This window comes from Natator depressus, chromosome 1, assembly GCF_965152275.1.
Source record: "Natator depressus isolate rNatDep1 chromosome 1, rNatDep2.hap1, whole genome shotgun sequence".
Classification (NCBI taxonomy): domain Eukaryota; kingdom Metazoa; phylum Chordata; order Testudines; family Cheloniidae; genus Natator; species Natator depressus.
This window is the reverse complement of record NC_134234.1, coordinates 271,454,045-271,474,264: the sequence shown is the minus strand read 5'-3', so window position 1 is coordinate 271,474,264 and position 20,220 is coordinate 271,454,045. Positions and strand designations below refer to the sequence as shown.

At 38.5% G+C, this 20,220-nt stretch overlaps 1 protein-coding gene across 4 annotated transcripts in view; it reads right to left on the bottom strand.

The window, feature by feature from the left end:
- MGAT4C (MGAT4 family member C) overlaps nucleotides 1–20,220 on the bottom strand; it is a 663,620-nt gene that overhangs the window by 339,836 nt on the left and 303,564 nt on the right. For all 4 annotated transcript variants that reach the window (XM_074941941.1, XM_074941943.1, XM_074941940.1 and 1 more), the window contains one exon: nucleotides 14,893–14,975. The gene's annotated coding sequence lies outside the window, so the exon portion shown is untranslated. The remainder of the gene's footprint in view (nucleotides 1–14,892; nucleotides 14,976–20,220) is intronic.

Here is a 20,220-nt window from a genome sequence, read left to right as displayed (position 1 = left end):
CAAAGTGCACTCACATGCCTGACATTTCTTTGTCCTATGAGTAAATAAGGGAAATAATCTAACCATTACTCATGTGGTCTCACAGAAATTAGAGTCGGAGAGGACCTAACAGGTCACCAGGTCAATCCAGTACAGGATTGTTCCCTACAGTGTATTCTCAGGTGTTTTGACCAATCTAGTTTTAAATAGGTTAAGTGATAGAGCTCATGAACTTTGTATCATGGGAATCTATTGCACACTTTACCCAACTTCACTGTTAATGCTTTTGCACAATAGTCAGTGTACATTTCTCTTTTCCCACCTTAGAGATCATACATCAAGCACACAGAGGTGGTTATTATGGGAGGAACTGGTAGTGAAACCTGTACTTAAGGTAGCCTGACCCATTATAAGCCCTGACTCCATTTGCCAAACTTTAACAATTTAGGCTGAATATGAACATGCCATCTACCTCAAGCTTCCTTGGGCATATGCTTTCTGATACAGTCTTTAATTACATAAATGAAAACTGTTTGTTCCACAGGATCACTGCCTCATTCAGTACATTGGTTGAACAGTTAATGAGGCAGAGGGTTGTAAATTTGAGAAAGGATGTTCTCTGGGGTTTTCAAGGAGAGAAATTGTGAGCTGTTTAATCAAGATGGAGCAAATGATGGCAATGCTTGCAGAAATCAAAGATGATCAAAAGGAATTGTAAAAAGACACAAAACTGGAGCGGGAGGTTTCACAAAATAATTTAAAACAAGACCTGGAGGCTTCACAAAAGGAACTAAAGAAGCATCTGGAGGATTCACAGAAAGTGATGAGGGTTGAGATGAAGGAAGAAGTCAAATCTCTGCTGGAGCAACTACAAAGTGTCCAAACAGGTTGGGAGGCCCAGCTGCAAAACTCCCAGGCTGGAACAGCAAGATAGATCAAAGAAGTGACCAACAACTTGACTGCCATAGACCAGAAGTTTTCCCATGCAATAGTGGAGACCCAGGCAACCTTTAGCCAATTTGGAACTTGCTAACAGAGATGAGGCGCAACAAGGACTTAAAAAGCTGAAAATTCAACTCCAAAAGGAAATCAAAGAGTCATAAATCACAGTGGAAGGCAGCCACCTGGAGGAGGAATTGAGCCAGCCAGAGGACTTGGATAAGACTGGACATTTACAACAGTTTTCTAACCCAGTATGTACCCCACAGAGGCCCAGTGGGGAGAAGTTGGTCTGTCCCAGCTCAAGTGATGCAAAAGCCCACAATCTTTGAAGGGGAAAAATCCTTCACCGGAGGCTTATTTGACTCAGCTAAACATTATAACTCAAACATATGACTGAGAAGAGTGACAAAAAGGGGGAATTCTAGCAGTCAACTTGGGTGGCCTGGTTCTGGCCTGGTGCTGAAGAAAGTACCTCCAGAAAAGAGATCGTTTCCAGACCTGGTACAAGATCTTGATATGTGGTTTGGTTCTAGCTGTCAATCTGAGCTGGCCAGGACAGCTAAGAGAAAGAAGGAGTGGGAAAGGAGAAACTCCACCTAAACTGACAGAAGACCTGTGGAGACTTGTGTTTCTGGCGTACCCAGATACTACCAGTGATGAGCTGCCAAAATCTTAACAATGGGTTCCCTCCTCACCCCATGAGGGGGTCGTTGTCCACCCCCGTCCCCGGGACTCCTGCCCCATCCAACGCCCCAGCGTTCCTTGACGCCCCCCCAGCCCCATCCACCCCCCTCCCATGTCCCCTGACTGCCCCCAGAACCGGGCAGGAGGGTCTCGTGGGCCACTGTAGTGGGTGCCCACCCCACCCCTAAGAGCCAGAGGCACCTGCTGGGGGCCGAGGTGGGGAGTCCCAGAGGTTCTTACCTGGGGCAGCTCCCAGAAAGCATCTGGCAGGTCCCTCTGGCTCCTAGGGGCAGTGGAGCGTAGCTGGGGGGGGAGCAGGGGGAGTGGCCGCTCTCCCACTGATCACATCAAAAGTGGCGCCCTAGGCGCCGACTCCCTGGGTGCTCCGGGGCTGGAGCACCCACGGGCAAAATTTGGTGGGTGCAGAGCACCCACCGGCAGCTCCCCGCCCCGCGCCTGGCCCCAGCTCACCTCACCTCCGCTCCACCTCCGCCCCTGAACGCACTGCCCCACTCTGCTTCTCTGCCCCCCGGCTTCCCATGAATCAGCTGTTCGGCGGGAAGCTGGGGAGGGCTGAGAAGCAGGCCACGGCTTCACACTCAGGCCGAGGGTGGTGGAGGTGAGCTGGGGGGGGAGCGGTTCCCCTGTGCCCCCCCGGGTTACCTGCTGCGACGCGGGCAGCCCTCCTCACGCCCCAGCTCACCTCCGCCTCCCTGGGCCTGAGCGGGAAGCCGCGGCCTGCTTCTCAGCCCACCCCTGCTTCCTGCGCGAACAGCTGATTCGCGGGAAGCCTGGGATGGGGGGCGGAGAAGCAGAGTGGGGCGGCGCATTCAGGGGAGGAGGTGGAGGTGAGCTGGAGCTGGAGCTAGGGCCGGGGCCGGGGCCGGGGCCGGGGCGGGGAGGGGAGGGGAGCTGCCGGTGGGTGCTCTGCACCCACCAAATATTCCCCTTGGGTGCTCCAGGGCTGGAGCACTCATGGAGTCGGCGCCTAAGGCACCACTTTTGGCCGGTTAAATTTAGAAGACCTTTTAGAACCGGTTGTCCCGCGCATAACAACCGGTTCTAAAAGGGCTTCTAAATTTAACAACTGGTTCTAGAGAACCGGTGGGAACTGGCTCCAGCTCACCACTGTATACTATCAAAGCCTTCCAGAATAGACTGGCAATAGATCAATTTATAGATGCATAGCTGGACTTGAACTTTCAGACCAAGATCAGTGAAAAAAGGCCAAAGACACACTGAGAAGCTATGGAATTTGCCACATTTTCTTGCAGCAGTTCACCAGAAGAGGAAGCAGATGCTAGTGAGGAAGATGGAAGTAGATTACAATGAGTCCTCACAGCTCTATGTCTAGTATGTATGATGAAAACACAGCTCTATGTCTAGTATGTATGATGAAAACACAGCTCTATGTCTAGTATGTATGATGAAAGATGAAATTCTAATCTGGTTCATGACTGTACTGAATAATTAAAACAAATGACAAATTTGGTTTCTAAACCAAGGGATATTGGCAATAAATGTAAAAATTAAAGAAAACAGTTAAATGCTGGTACTGTGACAAATGATGGTCACAAAAAGCATTGTTAATAACTTAAGACAGGCCAAGCCAGACTGTCACAAGTGTCTAGTGACAGCCTCTCCCCCAGTTCAGGAAATGAGGGAACACCAAGCAGATGGGGCAAAGCCTGGTGGAGGTGCAAGGATCAGTTTCATCATTTTTGTTTTGATCTTAACAATTGCATAACAATAATGGGAGTCTGGTTACTGAGTGCATAATAGGCTCTGTAAGGTGGATAGGGATAGTTGACACATATTAGACCAGACAGACTAAAAACGCTAGGGAACAGGGGATCTAAAACTGAACCACCTAAATGGTCTCAAATGGAGACAGTGATTGGGGAAAGGTGACCTATCTGAAAATTGGACCACTGAAATTCAAGCAATAAGGTGTCTTACAAATTCAGTCTGTTGAAATTTCTTTGAAATTTCTTTTAAGTGGTTTTAGGCAATTGGTTTTCAGTGAATTAATTGTCCTACCCTCGGGGCAGAAACCATTATAACAGTTACATGCAGTGGTAACTTTCCAGCACGGGAAAGATGGGGAGTGGTTGAAATCTGTTTTGACACTCAAGGTTTTGAGGGAATCTTAGCTGCTAAAGCTCTTTTGATTAGACAAACAGCAAATAGTAAAAAAAATTGCGAACTGTGATGCTTGTGTCAAAGAAGGGCACCCCCTAACACTGGGAGAGCCTCTTTGCAGAAGCATCTTGTGGGGCCATCAATGGAACACTTTGCCATTATGTTCTTGAGAGACAGGCTGGCAGGGTAGTCAATACCTGCTAGTAGCCATGAACTACTTCATGTAATAGCTGAGCTTACCCAGTAAGAAATCAAGAAGCAGTGACAGTAGCAGGGGTCTTAGTAAACATTTTTTTCACCAGATTTGGTGTCCCAGGTGAGTTACAAACAGATCAAGGAAGAAACTTTGAATCCAAAATGTTTCAACACGCTTGTGAGATTCTAGGCATCCACAAAACTCGCACCACCCAGAAAACCCAGACGGGATGGTGGAAAAGTTCAGTAGGACTTTGGGGCTTTTGCTGGCTATCATTGTACAAACAACAAAGAGACTGGAATCAGCATATCCCATTCCTTTTGATGATTTATAGAATAGCAGTCAATGGCAGTACAAAGTGTACCCCAGCACTCTTCAGGTCTGGGCATGAGCTACGGACCCCAAGCAAACCTGTTGTCTGGAGTTCCTGAAGAGGAACAAAAGGATTTGAACCATTTGGACTATGTATAAAGCCTACAATCCAAAACTGAAAGTTCACACTATTGCTAGAGAAAATTTAAGGATAGCTTCTGATAAAATGAAAAAGCTGTTTCATAGAAGGTCATATATGGAAACTTTTAAAAGACGGAACCTGGTCTGGTTACACCATCCAAAAAGAAAGAAGGATAAGAGCCCTAAATTAGATAAATCTTGGGAGGGAACCCACACAGTACTGACTCAAATAAATTAAATGGTGTACAGCATATAGTTGGTCCCAGGACTAAACCCACAGTTATTTACAAGGACCATTTGGGAAGATATCAGAGAGACAGAATTTCAGCTTGACTACCCCCTGAAACTGAGAAGGTAGCTCTGGAATTTGAGGCTGAAAAAGTAGTTACAAAGGTGAATTCCCCATTAGAATAAAATGGGCAGAGTCTGCCTCCACTAGCAAATTCCACAGAAACAATAGGTGTTCCTCAAGAGCTGAGTGAAATGAAAATCAGGAAGATGATAGCCCCACTTTGGTGGGAATAAAATTCTTTTGGGTGGTGATGTGAAACAGAGTTTGACAGAAAGGCACTGTACATATGTGAACAGTTAAACTTGTATAATTTTTAATTTGTTTGGGATGAGTTATTGGGTCTCATCGGGATAATGAGCAAAGCTGAGTTAGAGGATGTTAAAAGCTGGTGAAACCTAGTTATGGGCTGAGTTAAAACTCCATTGAACTTCATAGTTATGAATTTACCCTTCAGTTAACATAAGTGTAAGCATAAACCCCCACTGAAGACAAAAGGAGATATGAACCTGCACAGGAGCTTTTGCTGAGTATTTTTTTGGGTAGGTGTGTGTGTGTGTGTGGGGGGGAGGTAGAACAGACACACACAAAAAATAAAAATAAAAGGAAGAGAGAGAGAGAGAGAGAGAGAGAGAGAGCAATTGAAAGTATGGTGGCTGACCCTGGATGAAACCTGGGAAGAGTTCTGGGGCTGTTTTTGGATAAGACTGAAAAGAATGTTCTTGATACTGAGAGCAAAAGAAGCTGTTTTCTGCTACTGGATTCCTTCTGCATTCAAACAAGACTTTGTACATTCTTTGTAAATAAACAAAACTGCATCAAAGAAACACCTATACCCAATTTCTCCCCCTCTCTGGAACAGCCACTAGACATCAATTTTTTGTCTTCATGCTCAGATCAAAAGGGGTAAGAATAATAATAACAGTTACCAGTATATAATTGTCATTCTAATATTTTTTTCTTTCCAATCCTAATGTTACTTTATCTATAATAGCTGTGCTGAAAGTTGGATAAACATGTTCCACTGTTCCCTGTACCTCTGGTATGATCATGATAATAGCTTGCTTTTGCTTTCAGAACTTCTAATGATGGACTTCACTTTAGGATTTTTTCTCCTATGTGGCAATATATTGTAACTGACTATAGATACCCTGTGAATATCTACATTCTCTAAGCCATTCAACTATTCCAACCTTGGTATAAAACTGAGTAGAACAGGATACCTAATTTTCTTTTAGGTTAAGGGTTGAATCATGGTTTGATCATTGTGAATTACATGGTGAAGTCTTCCAATGTGAACATGTCACAAAATGCAAAAATCCTTCAAAATATTTTTGCTTGAAAAATTTTTACCTATAAAAAAGTAATTATTCAATATCTTAATTTTTGATGACTGCAGTGCATAGTAATAAGTGGATGAATCAGGCTTGCACAGTTTCAAATTGATGTCAATCTATTCTGAATTGTGAATTATGTCACAAAAATAAACAGTAATCCAGAATTTGTCCATATTTAGAATATATTATACATGCCTATTTTATCTTTTTTTTTTTACTAGTGCTTGGATGATATGAAATTCAAACTGTTTCAAAGATTTATAATGTCAGTGTAGAATATTGGTATGACAAAACAGTTGGAATTTCTTTTGAACTTGGGAAGAAGAATCTGTTTTTCCTCTTCAGTAGCTCAGCTCTCAACTGTTCTGAGCTGTGTGACTGTCATTGCCTGGAGTGTACACAGAAGTTCAGCTTTGCTAATATTCCCACTTACTCTGCTAGAAAGAAATAATTTAGCATATCATGGAGCTATCTGGGAAGAAAGATAGTGGAGCAAATCCTGGCTCCAATGAAATCAATAGCAAAATGCTCACTGGCTTCAACACAGGCAAGATTTCATCTACAGGCTTAAGGGTGACAGTGTCAAGCAGATGCTAATGTGGCTAAAATGGCAAAAACTTTATGAAGGAAACCCCTCCATAGCCAAAAATTCAAGATGTTTCCCCATGAATAAATCCTGTTTTCAGTCCCTAGCTCTCTCCACCTTCAAACTTGCCCAATTTTACCTGAATGTTCAATAGCCCTCCCCATAATTGCACGTAATCAAATGACCTGGAAGTCCATATGCCACATGACATTTCAGGGTAAAATATTTCTGCAGTGGTAACTGTATATTTTCATGTAGCTTTCCCTTTATGGGACAATCCAGTTTTAGGGGAGAAAAATCTTTCTTTTGTTTTAGATTTTCATACGATTACCCTGCATTCAGTTATAATGTGTCCCCCTCAGATGAGACCCAGAATCACATGTTCCAGTCCCTGTGGTGCTTTAAAGAGGCATTGTACAATCATGTGCAATGGTTTATGGGGAGTAGATGGCATCTGAGAGCCAGCTGAAGGCACTTCCGTAGAAGACATAACAATATTTGCAGCCACTAATGGTAGTGCTTTAAAACTGAGCAATGAACTACAAAAACATAACACACTCTTACAAAAAAAAAAAAAAACAGGCAATGCCCTTCATTCCTAAGACCACACTCTTAAGTGAAGACTTATAAAAGCAAGTATGTTGACATTATCGTGGCAGAACTACAAAAATATTGGAATTCAGTAAGCAGATAACAGCAAGCAATGAGAAAAAAAGTCATTTCAGTCAATGACAGTAGTATTATGAAAGTGATCACCACACGTGACGCACACTGCATAAACATTGTCAGATATTCTCAGTAAAGTATACCACACAACTGATATTGTCCAAAAGAATTCTGTTTCTGTTTTTCTTACTGAAACTTAATTAATATGCACAAAATGATGAAAGCTCTACAAAAAAGCCTTTACACTCATCTAAATGAATAGACAGAAGATGCAAATTATTTAGCATATATGGTATTTTAATCAATTGCTTTTCACAGAACCTCTGCGTCAAATTTCTTTATCTATAGAATTTATAGAGCAAATAGCCTTTTAGTGACTGAGATCCGATTAAAAATGTTATTTTCTTCTGAGCTCTTTGATATAGTGAGGCATTGGGTTAGTTGAAAGATAATGTGCAATAGATTACATCCTTCTGAATTTGAAAAATGAGAGGGACAACTGTGGCTTTTCCAAAGCACTGCTCTAAACTGTTACATGAGTCAAAACATCTTCCGTTTTCCATCCTCCTTCCAGGATTTTTTTTCCGGTTGCAAATACAGATAACAAAAGCAAATCTGTACTCCTACTTAACACTGCACTCTCTCAGCAATGTTCCATTGAATTTTGTTTTAATCTGTATTTTTGCAAAAGACAGCAGCTTCAAAATCTTTCTGTGCAGCTCCTGTTTGCCCTAGTTGTGCTTCATACAATATGTGACCAGCTCCTGGTCCAAAGTATGCATTTCTGGAAGTTAATGATCTCAGGACTCTAAATGAGGATCCCCTTTTTTGGACTGTACATAAAAGACGAGGAAGCGTTTACTCTCATTTATAATGACTCTGTAGCACTGAGCAGTCACCATGTTTCATCTATCACTTCGATATGGTATTATTATGGTATGCCATAATTCTGGATTTTTTTTTTGCTTGAAAATCTCTAATATAGTGAACAGATATAATATCAGAATTACTATAACCCCTATTAAAATTTAATATTTACCAAAACCTAACTTACCTTAATTTTAGAATAGAGCATAATTATGTTAGTTCAGATGCAGCTACATGGTAACTCTCACTAAATTCTTCATTTTAAAGGTAATTGCTGGACCACTATTGTCTAAAAGAAGGACTGAGTTGTGACATTTGCATGTTGTTTGCTTGTACCTCCAGCATACGCTGTAGCCCTCTTAGCTTAGGTCTTATTTCTTAGCATTAAAGGTTGCTGATTAATAGTCAAACTCTATTTGCTGTATCATATTTTCAGTGACTGTTTCCAATACGTATACTCAGACAGCTTGTTGTGAGTGTTGCACTGTGGTATTTGCATTAAGAATATCTAGTAGTTAATAATCAATGAGCTCCTGGAAAGGCATTTCCCCCCATTTTAACCTTGGGCTGGACTCACATGTTCACTAACAGCTTCAGGCAGCTCATGAACAAAATGATGAAACGAGTTGCTGTTCGAGACTGAATACTCCACTTTCAGTCAAGCATAAGGGCAATTTTTCAAAGATGGTCTTAAAAAAATGCACCTGAAAAGCCTGTTTTCACATTTATCAGTTGGCCTTTACACACTCAATTTGATCATTGTGTTTGTAACGACTTGGTAGGAATGCACAAATGTCATGAAGTACATGCACAATTATGCAGGGCCATTTTTTAGAGGCTACATTAGAAAACGTATCATAACATGTGTGAGATGACGGCCTGTGTTTAAATGGTTTTTTGACATTTAAATTAACACAGACAGAACTCTGAGCACACACAGATCTTGATCGTGGGCTCAAGGGGCGGGAAAAACGGCTTCAGGCCACATTTATCCCATCCCTCACATGCCAGGGACTAGTTCCATCTTCAGCATCAGTTAGAGAAGTCTTGGGCAGGCTACTCTAAGCAACTCCTGGTTAGTTACAGCCAAGGGAGCCATTCCAGTAACTGGGTACTCCAGCCCACACCCTATTTTTCCATTCCCTCTATGCCCCAGTTACTCCTGGCTACAAGTGGTGCTCACAGCATTATAGCAGCTCTATGCCTGAGTTTTCTCCATGCTGGAATCATTCTTCACCAGCCAGTTAGCTAGCATCATGGCTGCACTGTATCACAAAAGGAAAGCAGGGCTTAGAATGTGGCCCTGAATTTTGTATATTTATATTGGTCTGGTGATTAATGTGACAATAGCTTTTAAGTTTTAAAGCCTCGATCCTGCGAAGTGCTGAAAAGCAAGACTCTGATCCAGCAAAACACTTTACCCTTTATTTCATGAACATGGAACTTACACAATGTACCTACTGATTCCATAAATAAAGCAGCTAATTGGAGAATCACCAGTATTTCAGCACCAGAGTTAGCTTTTTCTGGAATTGTAATGAATTACTGTGTTGAACAATATGGTGATATTCCTTCCAGTGGTAAATACGTAACATTATCAAAGAACCCAACTCTTTCTGGAGATAACAACATCACCTCCAACCTGTGACTATGTCAACGTTTTTTTTTTTAATAAAAGCTGAGTCACTTATAGCTGAAGTCTTCAGTTTTACAATAACAGTAAACATATATAATCACCCAGAAGTGTTTGGAAACTCAGCTACTACACCCAAACCTCTAAAAACGATGAAAAATTTCAAACCAGAAAGTACATTCTTAAAATTTTGAACAAATAAACAGACCTGCCATTTCCACATCTCAAGGAATATCAGAATTTTAATGCAAAAAATAGCAAGTAGGAAAAGGAGATATTTTGGAAAATTTAGAATGGTGGTAAACTACTCAATCCCAAACACTGGCCACAGTTCCAGAATAGCCATGTGCTTCTTCTACAAATAGTAGCTATAACTATTATAATAATACATATTGACTATTGTTGCTTCTAGCCTTCAGAGTTTACATATCCCCTGAGATGAATGGGGTGTGGAATTTCACACCTGAAACTACTGTTTCTGTCTGCTGAATCAGGAAAACAGCATTGTATTATTCACTTGAAGGAGGCTGTTTTCACTACCATGAATGCTAAAAGGAGATTTGGTTTTGTTCTGCACAAGCTGATTTGGCCACATACGGGTAGGAGGAGGGTGACAGGGTGGGGATGGTAAGAGGTTGTTCTGAATGATGTGAGGAGGGAATGGATTTAACATTCTGCAGTCCACCACAACAAAGGGCTGATTACTTGCCTACCTCTGGCACAATAATGAGATTCCTCCAAAAGAGTTCATGGTAACTGAGAAGATACACTTGTTAAGGCAGGGCTTCATGAGTAGAACTAGGTTGTGGCTAGAGTCTTTACAACATGTAAGGCTTTACAGACTGTCATTGGAAAGGATATAGGACAGAGATAGTACAATCAAGGCTGCTTAAACCAGTGGGCGAATATGCTTCTGAATTCTGAACAAGCCATAAATTGTTTCAGAGTAGCAGCCATGTTAGTCTGTATTCGCAAAAAGAAAAGGAGTACTTGTGGCACTTTGTGCATCCGATGAAGTGAGCTGTAGCTCACGAAAGCTTATGCTCAAATAAATTTGTTAGTCTTTAAAGTGCCACAAGTACTCCTTTTCTTTTTCCATAAATTGTTGTAACTCCTGTTCTATAAATCCTGATAAAAGGAAATTATAATGCATTACCTACAAAATTGTATGTTCACCAGAACATGTTGCTTTTTCAAGACCATTATGGGTGAAGAAAGGGCAAAGCTTGTCCAAATTGCAAAACATTCTTATACCCAATGCCTGACTTGTGGCTTTCCATGGAAAGGCTTGGTCAAAAGTGATACCAAGGTTCTTAAACGTGATGCTGCTGAATGAGTTCCCTCAATAGGTAGCAATATGAAGGGGGAAAGGATGCTCATAACTATGACCTCTACCAGCTACATCTCTATCTACCCAGAGCTGAGGAGAAGTTAGCTCTGACTTTGCAAATTGTTTAGTTTGGGAATTCCATTTGCCCATTCCTTTCTTGCTATGGCAGTAGATTTATAGTCTATCTTTTCCACATCTTATTAAATTATTTGCCAAAAGACTAAAATATCAAACTGATAATGAATAATTATATTCTATTATAGTACAGCACTGAACTTCTTTGACCTTTTAAATATTCTATATTTATAAAAAGAAAAGGAGGACTTGTGGCACCTTAGAGACTAACCAATTTATTTGAGCATGAGCTTTCGTGAGCTACAGCTCACTTCATCGGATGCACTCACGAAAGCTCATGCTCAAATAAATTGGTTAGTCTCTAAGGTGCCACAAGTCCTCCTTTTCTTTTTGCGAATACAGACTAACACGGCTGTTACTCTGAAATCTATATTTATAGTATTTTAATTGGCTGGCCATTCCATCTCTTCACATTTAACTGAAGTTGTAAATGTAAGAGAATGGCAGTGAGTAACCAATAACATTATGAAATACTGAAAAGGCTTTTCAGCATGCAAGATATGTACTCATTCCCATTTTCAGGCACTGAAATCCAGTAAGACAAAAACATTCCACAAAGAAGAAAACTGAAAGTGTTTTTTAAACATTTAATTACAGGAGAGAGTATCAGAGATTTGTGCTACATTCAGTAGGAGTTTTAAATTTAAACCATCAGTTCCCTTTTCTTTAAAAAAAAATCAAACAAAAACTTGCAAATGAAACAAAAATAAAACAATGACAAAACAGGATGTTGCCAGTTTTGTTGATTTTTACTTTGGTTTAAATTGCTCTTCATTTTGTTTTGTTTTGATTTTTTTTTAAAAAAAAATGGGACTGGAGGTTTAAAACGCCTACTGAATGAAGCATTTTCCTTCACTATGAATCCATTTGAAATGGATTTGCTTTCATAGAATCATACGACTGGAAGGGACCTTAAGAAGTCTCCTAATCCAGTCCCCTGCACTCAAGGCAGGACTTTGATTGTATTTGTACCCATTTCTGTCTTGCTTTCCACAAATTTTCAAATGAACAAGTTTTCTGGGATGGGGATGTTCACAAAAATTGAATTTAAATTAAGTACTCAAGAATATGGATGGCTTTTAATTCACTTTACACATGCATGACCACCAGAAACTTGATTCTAATGTATGTTTCTTCAATAAGGGAACAGAAAAATACCATATGACTTAGGTAACTCATTTCATGAGTTGACTTTCAAATTCTGAATATTAATTTCTTCGGTACAAAGTACAGATTTATTGTTGGTTACCAACTGAATCCAAATGCATGAAATACAGTAATTTACACTGCAAATTTGAGTGGATTTCCCACTGGATATTTTACTTTCTTCAAAGGAAAGGTCTATTGGATTTTCTTTTGTGTTATTTTCTGTTCAGTAGTTAAACCTCTTAGGTTCTAACTAAAGAGAATGTAATTTGGAGGAAAATACATATTTCAGGAAGTGTTACCTTTCCAATTAAATGTTGTGAAATGTACAAACTGTATTTGGCAATACAGTTTATGAGACAGTCTAACAAGGTTAGAGGTCACTGTCCAATTTACAGATTAGAATATATGTTGATTCATTTAAATACTGTGAGTTCTGCAAGACTGATCCGATAGGTTGTTTTGTGATACACTTATATACATTAATATCATAAAAAAGACAATTGCTTTATACTGAATGTCAAAAATATTCCTGCCAAAGAAAAAAGAACCAAAGGAATGATTTTCAGTAAGTGGAGTGTTAAATCTCCCTTTTAGTTTATATTAAACTTTTTCTGTGCTAGTGTAAGAAATTAACAAATTTGCTTTGCCCTGCATCTCAGTAAATAATGCTCTCTTCTCAATAAAAAACAAGCATTGTACTACAAATTTCTTTTTCAACAATGATTCATGTCATTGCAAACTACCAACATGAAAGAAACATCACTCTTACTGCTTTCATTTACCAACCACTTTGCCATTTTTTGGTTAATTTTGCATAGTTTACAAATTGAGAAGCAACAGCAAAGACAAATAGCTTGAAGTTTCACATTTCTACCCCTTCTTAGCAATACCAAACACTGAAAAAAATTATGTTACACAAATAGTAGGAGTACTCGAACAGTAAATACATTCTTTACCCACTCCAAACACAGAAATGTTATGAGTTTCAACTGTCTTCTTGCAAACTGTGTAGAATACTCAAAACAGACTTTCTGAAATGAACATCTCTTAAAATTCAGAAGGAAACACTTTCAGCAAGAGGGATTCAGGGAGATTTTAGGCTGGTCTCCAGTTTGATATTTTAAAAGAGCCTAAGTCCCATTTCTTTTGTTTGACTTAGCTAAAAAGATGCATGAAAGAATATTTATCAAAATTAAACAAATAAAATAAAATGGGAAGCTTGCCACCATTTGACGGGAAGTGTAATCTATCTTTACTGCACAATCACCACAACAATGGGTGTCACTAAAGCAAACTGAAGGTGATTAATTTTCTTTGTCAATCCAAACATACCAATATTCAGCAGCCGCTCATTTTGCTCTGTAAAACATACATAAATGCAGTGCAGCTGAAAAGGTTCTTAATGGCTATCTACGTTATATTAAAATGTTATCCGCTTTTCCAATAAAAAGCCTGTGTAAAATCTCTAATTAGATAGAAAATTCAGCTGCCAAGATCTCGACAGAAACAGCCTGTATGAATCAAGTATTCTTCATCCAGGAGCATGGTTCTGTCGACCCCTGAATGTGACCTGCTCCCAGTGGAAAGCAATTTAATGCTCCACTGCACAAAGAACAGTATATATGAATACAAAAAACCCCCAGATAAATTAGTGACAGGTACATCTGAATAGGACTGCTTCAAGCCGCTTATCTGCAGCCAGGCAAGCTTGTTTCACCTCAGTTTAAAAGATAAAGGCACATGGCAGGCTGCCTCTGCAAGTTCTCATCAAGCGAACAGCCTCCATTGCCCATTAGTGGAAAAGTCTTCCTATTATTTAAGGAAATGTGACAGCAATGAAGGCGAAGTGAAAACTATCTGCTGGAAGGAAATTCATCAGCACATTACTAAGCTTTTCGCCTTCTACAACTCTCATAGCCTCTTTCTCTCTTCCCACTTTTATATCTGACAGTTCAGATGCCCTAGGATTGTAGCCATGACAAAGTTCAAGAACATAACAGCAGGGCTATAAAATGAGGCTGGTACACAGGGAAAAGCTGCCAAATATTAGCAAGTATAGTGAAAGCCAGACAATGAAATGAAAGTCAGCATTTCTACAATTTTATCTCAGCAGTTGCTGCAGATTTAGAGATAATATTTGAATTTTAAAGAATAAGTAGAACTTTTTCAGACAGAACCTAACATAACTAACAGATGCTTTAACAGAAAGAGTGAAAATAGTAGAAAATTTCATTTTTTTCATATGAAAATACACATATCACATATGCATCACGTGATCCACAAACTCAGAATGTGAAATATTTCAAGCAGGCACACTGTATGCTCCAGATCCAAGTGTGTATTTTGCTAAGAGTTGAATCACTTTGATATGAGGGATAATTAAAGATGAGTCAAACATAACAGACAATGCACTGCCTCTTTGCTTAGGTGATACATACTCTAGCAACCAGACTGGTATAATTTTGCTCAATAAACACTGACAAGAAAAAGCAAAATTGAACTACCTTTCACTCCTTCCAATGGCAATCCTGCCACATCAAAGTTAGGGTTGGTCATCTGATTAGAAAGTTCAATGTGTGGTGGTCTGCTAAACCAAAACAGACAAAGGAAGGATTTTAGCTTCCCATACTGTCAGACTCTTAATCTTCATGCATATAAGTATACAGTCAAAAACAACTAAAAGAATAAAATAGCAATAATGAGCCCTTGCAAGGATATTTCAAATGTAGATCATCTGCTTTTCTTTGCATATCTATTTATCAGCATATAGACATACAGTCCAAAAAAATATTGTAAAGCAAAAAAACTCCCATTAACATTTCTAGGGGCAAACATCAATGTTGTATATAGATATAGTTTGGGTGTGGGTTTTTATCAACACACAACAATAAAGTACCTCCATATTTTATGATAGACCAAGGGGTAAAAAGTCAGCTTTCTGTTTCTTGAAAGTGTTTGCACATAATTAATTTGTGCATCTAATCCCTACTCTTTTGTCTATAATCTAGATTCTACATGATACGTTGTCTGCTTTGAGTATAATTCTTTGGGGACAGGTATCTATCTTATTATACGTCTGACAAACATGTAGCACATTTTTAGGTATTATAAAAATAAAATAACAACCCAAATTCATATGGTTTAAACATAAGGTAGACTTTTAAAGTGGGAAATTAAAGGAAAAGAACACTAATCTGAGTATATACAATATTACTGTAATGATTTAAATTATACTGAGACTTGGCAGAATTCTTTTTTTTGTCATTTCAACAGATAATGTTTATTTTTAAACATTTTTCTATTTGTATCTATTTAAATTTTTGAAGTTGCGCAAAATTATGGGGTTTATGCTTTTTTATCAATCTCAGTTTTCACAGTTCTGGGCAATTATTGGGGGGTTAGACAACAGAGCAGGTCAGAAAATTATTCAATGACAATAGACATTGATTTCAAAAAGTTAAAGTTTTGTGACCTTTAATACACAAATTGTCATTATCATATATCAAAATATACAGAGTAAATGTCCTTAAATCAAACTCTAATAAATTCTCAAGCAGCATCTTCTTACTTTGCCTGTCATAAATTTCTGTTATTCATCAATGGAATTTTTTCTACAATCAAGTTGTGAGTGTACAGTGAAATCGACTTTACTGACATTTACCAATAAAAATCTAATCCTTCAAAGCCTAATTATAGTTATTTCCAAAAACTACTATTTGATTGGTTGGAGAGAGAAATTGACAATAATGGGGTAAAGTTTTTGTCTCAAAAATGATCAGCAAATATTTATGTACATTATATATACATTGCCTTTATGCAATCATAGCTATTTTATACACATACATACTTCCTTATTTTACCTCTTTTCCTGAACAGAACACTAAAAGGGTAGTATATAAAATCCATATTACTGACAAAATACTTTAAAATTATTGAAGTTTGATTAGGGTATGAATAGCCCTTATTACCAGCAATAATTAAGATAATGCTAAACACCCAACAGAGGAACACAACTTATATAGGCATTTGTTAGTTCTGTAAAAGTAATGATGATCTTTCAATTGTCACTATTTTGTAGTTTAGATTGGTTCTAAACTCTACCATCCTACATTAATGACATTGTTAGTATCTAAACAGAATCTGCAGATTTCTGATTTCCTTTTGTCATGAGAAATCTAAAGGGTCGTTTATGAAAAGAAACTTGAATAAAACAATACTGGAATGTACATTGAGACGCTGCTGGAAGTGTGCTCCAAACACTATAAGAACCATTATTTTTAACTACTTCGTGCATTTTTATACTCCAGAACTACAAATTCTACCACCACCAAAGTGAACGTTGGGGTGATTTACTCATCCTCTGATGGAGTTTATCCCTTCTGTAGGTACTGCTAAATCATCCCTACCAGAGAAGCTTTATCCCTGAAGCTCAGAAAAGTGTTCCTGAAGCACAAACAGTCTATTTTGGGAACACACTAGATTGTATTTCATGACAGATGTAAAAAAAAAACACAGAAGAAAATGTACTCCCAAAAGTCTTTACACACTGCACTCTGTACCAAACTGTGGGCACTGAACACAGTGTTATAAAATACTCAGAATATTTAGCAGGGACAGAAGTAGGAACATTTCCTGCGAAGAGAACTTAGGAATTTGTTTGTTTAGTTCCTTCGTTATGGTTATGATTAAACTGATTTTGTCTGAATGAGCAACAGATTGTCCAGACTCTCATTCTTCTTCTCTTCAAGCATAAACATTACATAGGGGTTTTCACAGCATAAAGGGAACTCTAATTTATTTATGTTTATAAAGTACCCATCTGATGTTCTTGAGCACTGTATAAAAAGAATTGAGAACAGTATAATATGAGTAGTCCAAAACCTACAAACACCACCACATAAAACATAGATATTGTCAAAAAAAAAAAAAACTGCAAAATTCAGCGTAAAATCACTGTAAAAACAGCATGGTAGTAGCTGCTTCTAGTAGAAGATAGATGTAGCAGACTTAAAACGTTAAGTCAAGGTGGCAAATAGCTTAAGAATAATTAAGAACACTTTTATTAGTTAAAGATAAATTAGGACATAGATTCATGCTTTAAATTATTTAAAAATACTCAGATGATGAAATGACAAATTAATACACTACTACTAAACCACAGTGCATAACATCATACAGTATATCAAGTACTGGTCTCAACAGTACTTCCTGATAAGTCAATTGTTATTAATTATTAAATATTTGTGATAAGTTAATATGTTTTAACAAAGATAAAGCTATCCTTTTCCTCCTGTGCTAATGAGCTGGCACTATGCAGTATTCAGAGCTATTATCTATCACATTGGTAGCTTGAGATACAGCAATTAGCAGCTGTGAAAAAGTGATACACATCTATTGCCAGTGCACCATGACAATCCTTTTGCTGAGAAGCAGCACACACACCAAAAGAGAGATGTAACTGTGACTGTGGGCTGAAAAGTCAACTTCTCAATTTACTGGTTCAATAACCATGCAGCTGATTTATGGCAACAAGACTCCCAGTTTCACTGTAGACCATATTAAGGAGGCATGAGGTGAATGCAGAAAAAAGTCAACTAGTCCTTTTTCAGTTTAATCCAATGTGCTGATGAGACTAACTCAGGTTAGAATGCTATAAACTAGTCTCAAAATGAATTTATCAGTCGTGATATCATTGCCACCTGGATCCTGAAAGGCTCTGAGTGGTATCCCTTCAAGTTTCTGGGAGAGGAAGTTTCTCAAAGTCTCTTTTATTTGGGCCCACTATGAGTAAACATGGTTTTGTCAAAGATGTTATAAAAATAGCTAAAGATTTAGATATCTAAATCTCTTTTGGTAAATGCCACACACGGTAACATTTAAAGCTAAGCCTGGCAGTTAGATAAGAGGTTCTGCAGGAAGAGAGTGGCTAAGAAACATATACCTTCTGGATTATTCTGTGCACACGGACAGGTATGTAAAAGGCTCCCAGATAGTAAAGGCTGGCATTCAGAAGAGGATGCCATGATAAGTATTGAGTACCCATAATATTCTCATACTGAATTACTTATTAAGGGCCTGATCCAGGAAACATTTGTAATTTTGCTCGTATTGAATCAGTTGGTTGCATTGTGTAAACTGGCCCTTATGGTCTTGCCCTTTTACTTCAACAGATCCGTTCACAGAGTGAAGTTGCTATGTGCACAAGTATTTGCAAGATGAGGCCCGACATAAGCACTATCACACCAATATACACAGACCTGGGATATGCTAAGGTATTGTGGCAACAGGGTTGGGATCTGATGTGACAATTTCAGACATGTTTTCTACCAACTCTGGGAAAACCCATCACACAGACAGCACCTGGAGAAACAATTTAGCTCAGGCATGTACTAACAGCAACTGTCACAACAGAGATAAAGAACATGCTGCACCATTGGCCCTGCAGCATTCTAAAGATTTACAGACCATGTCCTATGGCCACATGTACAATATATAGTGGGCATATTTGGATAAGGGGTTATAGTTAGTTCTGATTCAGAATTCAACATCCAGCATTATTATTAATAATAATTATTTGTACTACCATAGCACCTAAGATCCCTAGTCATGGACCAGGACCCCATTGTGCTGGGTCCTGGGGGAGGGAAAAACAAGAGTTCCTGCCCCAAGGAGCTTACAATATAAGGGATATTGTAACTTCAGAGTAACGTCACTTTTTTGCACTACCACAACGTAATAATAATTTGAGTTTGGTTGCCAGGTAACTTCACTTCATTTTTTGTTTAATGAAGAATTTGCTTGGTGTACAACAAATATTAAGAAAATTTAAAACTCGAATCTTTGTTTAAACATTTTAATTTTAGAGAGTTTTCAGGGGGGAAAGTCCCTTGTTTGATAGTCTTAAGTGGTATCAAATATTCTTGCAAAGGGAAAAAAGGTAATTTTAGGTGGGAGCTCTCAGGTTTGTAAGTGAAAATCCTAACTTGTTTCTTCTTAACAGAAATACACAAAGAGAAGAAGAAAAGCAGCTTTTCTCCCTGTTTGCAGTTCAGCAGCTAGAATATCACAGTTCCCAGTGAAACTCAGTGGAAGTTAGGCACCCATATGCCTCACTTGGAAGTTTTTGAAAATCTCACCAGTGAAGACTGGTCTTTCAGCATAGTTACATATGTGATTAGCTTTCCATTATAAACTGACATTTTCTTCTCACATCCTCAGCCCTGAATTAAATAAGCCTACACAGAATTTATCATTATCTTCTGTCAGAGAACTGTTTAAGTAATTAAATGTGCTCCTCAGAAAAATGCTTGAAAAGTTGGAGGTTTTCAATGTTAAAAAAGGTTTTGGAGTTTGCTTTGCAGGGAGTGGGAGAGGAAAGGAGAATGTCATCGCAAAAAGTTTTGGTATTGAAACTCCAACCTAGTTGATTCAGCTGTCAATGAGTTTGATGCCCTTTGTATGAACTTTACCAAAATTGTCACCATATCCTATGTATAAAAACTTTATTATTTATACAATAAAAATCCCTGCAACAAGTGTTGTTTTTTTTTTTTTAATAATCTAATGGTGGTCCTCACCTCCTAATATAGAGCAGGACACATAATACTACAGGGGTATTTGGAAAAGCAGGAACTAAATTATGTCATTGGGAATAGTCAGATTATATTCCTAGTGTCTAGAGCACAGGATCTGCTGGAGTTTCTGGTCTTAATCACCAAAAAAACAGGTGCGTGAGAGGCTTGAAGAAAGTAACAAGTACTTTGTTGCAAATTTCTCCACCACAACCACCACCTACTAATCTCATGTGGAAGAACGAACAAATCCTGGTCCTG